This window comes from Chlorocebus sabaeus, chromosome 13, assembly GCF_047675955.1.
Source record: "Chlorocebus sabaeus isolate Y175 chromosome 13, mChlSab1.0.hap1, whole genome shotgun sequence".
Lineage (NCBI taxonomy): Eukaryota > Metazoa > Chordata > Mammalia > Primates > Cercopithecidae > Chlorocebus > Chlorocebus sabaeus.
The window spans coordinates 51,570,056-51,575,876 of NC_132916.1; the positions used below are offsets into that span (position 1 = coordinate 51,570,056).

At 39.7% G+C, this 5,821-nt stretch overlaps 1 pseudogene; it reads left to right on the top strand.

Annotated features, from left to right (window-relative positions):
* The first annotated feature begins 868 nt into the window (after positions 1-868).
* On the top strand, positions 869-5,821 carry LOC140713216 (endogenous retrovirus group K member 7 Env polyprotein-like; annotated as a pseudogene).

The following is a 5,821-nucleotide window of genomic DNA, read 5'->3' on the forward strand; positions in this document are numbered from 1 at the left end:
ACATCAAGGCACAGCACTTTTCCTTAAACTTACTCATGTCACAGAGATTATTCATATGTCTTACTGCTGACCTTCTCCCTAGGATGATCCTATTTTCCTACCACTTCCCTTTTTCTAAGATGGTAAAGAAAATGATCAACAAATACTAAGGGAACTCAGAGACCAGTGCCAGTGTGGGTCCTCTGTATGCTGAGTGCCGGTCCCCTGGGCCCACTTTTTCTTTCTCTATACTTTGTCTCTGTGTCTCATTTCTTTTCTCAAGTCTCTAGTTCCACCTAACGAGAAACGCCCACAGGTGTGGAGGGCAGGCCACCCCTTCATCTGGTGCCCAATGTGGGTGCTTTTCTCTAAGGTGAAGGTACGCTCGAGCGTGGTCATTGAGGACAAGTCGACGAGAGACTCCCGAATACATATATAGTCAGCATTGCAGTAAGCTTATGTGCTCAGAAGAACCTAGGGTAACAATGGGGCAAACTGAAAGTAAATATGCCTTTTATTGCAGCTTTATTAAAATTCTCTTAAAAAGAGGAGGAGTTAAAGTCTCTACCAAAAATCTAATTATGTTATTTCAAACAATAGAACAGTTTTGCCTATGGTTTCCAGAACAGGGAACTTTAGATCTAAAGACTGGAAAAAAATTGACAAAGAATTAAAACAAGCAAGTAGGGAAGGTAAAATCATCCCACTTACAGTATGGAATGATCGGGTCACTATTAAAGTAGCTTTAGAACCGTTTCAAACAGAAAAAGATAGTGTTTCAGTTTCTAATGTCCCTGAAAGCTGTGCAGTAGATGGTGAAAAAGAGGCAGGGATAGAATCCCAGAAAGGAACAAAAAGTTCACATTGTAAATGTGTAGCAGAGCCGGTAATGGCTCGGTCAATGCAAAATGTTGATGATAATCAATTACAGGAGGTGATATATCCTGAAACGTTACAATTAGAAGAAAAAGGTCCAGAAATAGCAGAACCAACAGAGTCTAAACCACAATGGCCAACTCCTCTTACAGCAGCTCAGATGCCTGTAACTTTACAACCTGAAATGCAGGTTAAACAAGTACAAACTCCAAAAGAAGATCAAATAGAAAAAGATAGAATCTCTGTCATGGCAAGCACAATCCAAATACAGTGTCCACAATATCAGCCAGTAGAAAATAAGACCCAGATGCCAGTAGCCTATCAATACTGGTCACCAGCCAGACTTCAGTATCGGCTGCCCCCAGAAAATCAGTATGGACAGCCAAGAATGTTTCCAGTGCCACATCCACTGCCCACCATGAGACTTAATCCTACAGCACCGCCTAGTGGACAGGGTAGTGCATTACATAAAATTATTGATGAGGCAAGAAAACAAGGAGATATTGAAGCAGTGGCAATTCCCAGTAATATTAGAATCAAGACCACCTGGAGAAGGGGCCCAAGAGGAAGAGCCTCCCATAGCTGAAGCCAGATATGAGTCATTTTCTATAAAAATGCTAAAAGAAATGAAAGAGGGAGTAAAACATTTCCATTGCTCATGTGGTTGCCCATTTGATAATGGGAAACAAGAGGAGGATAATGGGAAATGAGAGGAGGATAATGAGAAATGAGAGGAGGCGCCAGCCTCAGGCCCCGCAATGAACTGGGGCATTCCCAATTCAGTCCTTTGTTCTTCAGGGTTTTTGGGAACAACAACCCCCACTGTCACAAGTGCCTCAGGGAATAAGCCAGTTATCACAAAACAGCAATTATCCCCCGCCACAAGTGGCAGTGCAGCAGTAGATTTATGTACTATACAAGCAGTCACTCTGCTTCCAGGGGAGCCTCCATGAAAAATCCCCACATGGGTATACGGCCCATTGCCTGAGGGGACTGTAGGACTAATCTTAGGAAGATCAAGTTTAAATCTAAAGGGAATTCAAATTCATACTGGTGTGGTTGACTAATCTTAGGAAGATCAAGTTTAAATCTAAAGGGAGTTCAAATTCATACTGGTGTGATCCAACTATAAAGGCAAAATTCAATTGGTTATTCCTCAATTCCTTGGAGTGCCAGTCCAGGAGACAGGATTTTTCAATTATGACTCCTACCTTATATTAAAGTTGGAAACAGTGAGATAAAAAGAACAGGAGGGTTTAGAAGCACTGATCCGGCAGGAAAGGCTGCATATTGGACAAGTCAGGTCTCTGAGAGCAGACCTGTGTGTAAGGCCATTATTCAAGGAAAACAGTGTGAAGGGTTGGTAGACACGAGCAGATGTCTCTGTCATTGCTTTAAATCAGTGGCCAAAAAATTGACCTAAACAAAAGGCTGTTACAAGACTTGTTGACATAGGCACGACTTCAGAAGGGTATCAGAGTACAATGATTTTACATACTTTAGGGTCAGATAATCAAAAAAGTACTGTTCAGCTAATCATTACTTCAATTCCTCTTAATCTATGGGGTCAAGATTTTTTACAATAGTGGGGTGCAGGAATCATTATGCCCACTCCATTATACAGACCCATGAGTCAAAAAATCATGACTAAGATGAGATATATACCAGGAATGGGATTAGGGAAAAATGAAAATGGCATTAAAGTCCCAATTGAGACTGAGGAAAATCAAGAAAGAAAAGGAATAGGGTATCCTTTTTAGGGGTGGCCACTGTAGAGCCTCCTAAACCCATTCCATTAACTTGGAAAACAGAAAAACCGGTATGAGTAAACCAGTGGCCACTACCGAAACAAAAACTGGAGACCTTACATTTATTAACAAAGGAATAATTAGAAAAGGGACACATTGAGCCTTCATTATCACCCTGGAATTCTCCTGTATTTGTAATTCAGAAAAAATCCGGCAAATGGCGTATGTTAATGGACTTAAGAGCAGTAAATGCCGTAATTCAACCCATGGGGCCTCTTCAACCTGGATTGCCCTCTCCGGCCATGATCCCAAAAGACTGACCTTTAATTATAATTGATCTAAAGGATTGCTTTTTTACCTTTCCTCTGGCAGAGCAGGATTGTGAAAAATTTGCCTTTACTATACCAGCCATAAATAATAAAGAACCAGCCACCAGGTTTCAGTGGAAAGTGTTACCTCAGGGAATGCTTCATAGTCCAACTATTCATCAAACTTTTGTAGGTCAAGTCATTCAACCAGTTAGAGACAAATTTTCAGATGTTATATCATTCACTATATTAATGATATTTTATGTGCTGTAGAAACAAGGCAAATTAATTGACTGTTACACATTTTTGCAAACAGAGGTTGCCAATGCAGGACTAATAATAGCATCTCATAAGATTCAAATCTCTACTCCTTTTCATTATTTAGGGATGCAGATAGAAAATAGAAAAATTAAGTCACAAAAAATAGAAGTAAGAAAAGACACATTAAAAACATTAAATGACTTTCAGAAACTGTTAGGTGATATTAATTGGATTCAGCCAACTCTAGGCATTCCTACTTATGCCATGTCAAATTTGTTCTGTATCCTAAGAGGAGACCCAGACTTAAATAGTAAAAGAATATTAACCCCAGAGGCAACAAAATAAATTAAATTAGTGGAAGAAAAAATTCAGTCAGCGCAAGTAAGTAGAATAGATCCCTTAGCCCCACTCCAACTTTTGATTTTTGCTACTGCACTTTCTCCAACAGGCATCATTGTTCAAAATACTGATCTTGTGGAGTGGTCATTCCTTCCTCACAGGCTTCATACCGCCTTAGAATTTGGTCTGGAAATCAAACTATAGAAACAAGAGATCGTAAGCCATTTTGTTCTCACAAGCTAAATTCCAGTCTAACAGTTCCTTTACAAAGTTGTGTAAAGTCCCCTTATATGTTAGTCCTAGGAAATATAGTTATTAAACCAGACTCCCAAACTATAACTTGTGAAAATTGCAGATTGTTTACTCGCATTGATTCAACTTTTAATTGGCAGCACCATATTCTGCTAGTGAGAGCAAGAGAAGGCGTGTGGATCCCTGTGTCCATGGACCAACCATGGGAGGCCTCGCCATCCATCCATATTTTGACTTAAGTATTAAAAGGCATTTTAAATAGATCCAAAAGATTCATTTTTACTTTAATTGCAGTGATTATGGGATTAATTGCAGTCACAGCTGCAGCCGCTGTGGCAAGAGTTGCATTGCACTCTTCTGTTCAGACAGTAAGCTTTGTTGACAATTGGCAAAAGAAATCCACAAGATTGTGGAATTCACAATCTGGTATCAATCAAAAATTGGCAAATCAAATTAATGATCTTAGACAAACTGTCATTTGGATGAGAGATAGACTCATGAGCTTGGAACATCGTTTACAGTTACAGTGTGACTGGATTATGTCAGATTTTTGTATTACACCCCGAGTTTATAATGAGTCTGAACATCACTGGGACATGGTTAGACGCTATCTACAGGGAAAAGAAGATAATCTCACTTTAGACATTTTTAAATTAAAAGAACAAATTTTTGAAGCCTCTCAAACTCATCCATTGTGCCTGGAGCTGAGGCGTTAGATCAAACAGCAAAAAATCTTTATGTATTAAACCCCATGACTTCGATTAAGTCTATTGGGAACCCTACTGCAGTAAATTTTGGAATTATGTGTCTCTGTTTAATCAGCTTGTTTTTAGTGTGCTGGACCAGTCAAAGAATCCTGCGTCAAAATTGAGAGAACGAGCAAGACTTCATCGCCATGGCACATTTATATAAAAGGAAAGGGAGAGAGGATGTTGTGGAAGTCAGAGACCTTGAACAGAGGGACTGGCTGAAGCCATGGCAGAAAAACATAAAATGTGAATATTTCATGGACATTTATTAGTTCCCCAAATTAATAATTTTATAATTTCCTATGTCTGTCTTTAATATCTTAATCCCATTATCTTCTTTGTAAGCTGAGGAGGATATATCCTCCTCAGGACCCTGTGATGATTGCGTTAACTGCACAAATCATTTGTAGAGCATATGTGTTTGAACAATATGAAATCTGGGCATCCTGAAAAAAGAACAGGATAACAGTGATGTTCAGGGAACAAGGGAGGTAACCTTGAACTGGCCGCCAGTGAGCCAGACGGAACAGAGCCATATTTCTCCCCTTTTTAAAAGCAAATAGGAGATATATCACTGAATTCTTTTTCTCAGCAAGGAACATCCCTGAGAAAGAGAATGAGCTCTGAGGGTAGGCCTAAAAATGACCCCCTTGGAAGCGTGCCACCTTTTACGGTTGAAGCCGGAGGGATTAAATAAGCCCGGGTCTCCTGTAGCACTCCCAGGCATATTAGGATGCGAAAATTCCCACCTAATAAATTTTGGTCAGACAGGTTGTCTGCTCTCGAACCCTGTTTCCTGATAAAATGTTATCAATGACAAGGTGTGCCCAAAATTTCATTAGCAATTTCAGTTTTAATTTTAATTTTAATGCCATCCTGTGGTCCTGTGATCTCATCTACCTCCACTTGCTTTGTGATATTTTATTACCTTGTGAAGTATGTGATCTCTGTGTTGGTACCAAAAACTGAGGCAATTGCAGGAGTTGCTGATGGCCTCGCAAATCTTAACCCTGTCACTTAGGTTAAGACCATCTAAAGTACTACTGTTGTAAATTTCATATTAATCCTTGTGTGTCTGTTCTGTTTGCTGTTAGTCTGCAGGTATACCCAACAGTTCCAAAGAGACAGCGACCATTGAGAATGAGCCATGATGACAATGGTGGTTTTGTTGAAAAGAAAAGGGAGAAATGTGGGGAAAAGAAAGAGAGATCAGACTGTTACTGTGTCTATATAGAAAGAAGTAGACGTAAGAGACTCCATTTTGTTCTGTATTTGAGATACTGTTAATCTGTAACCCTACCCCCGACCT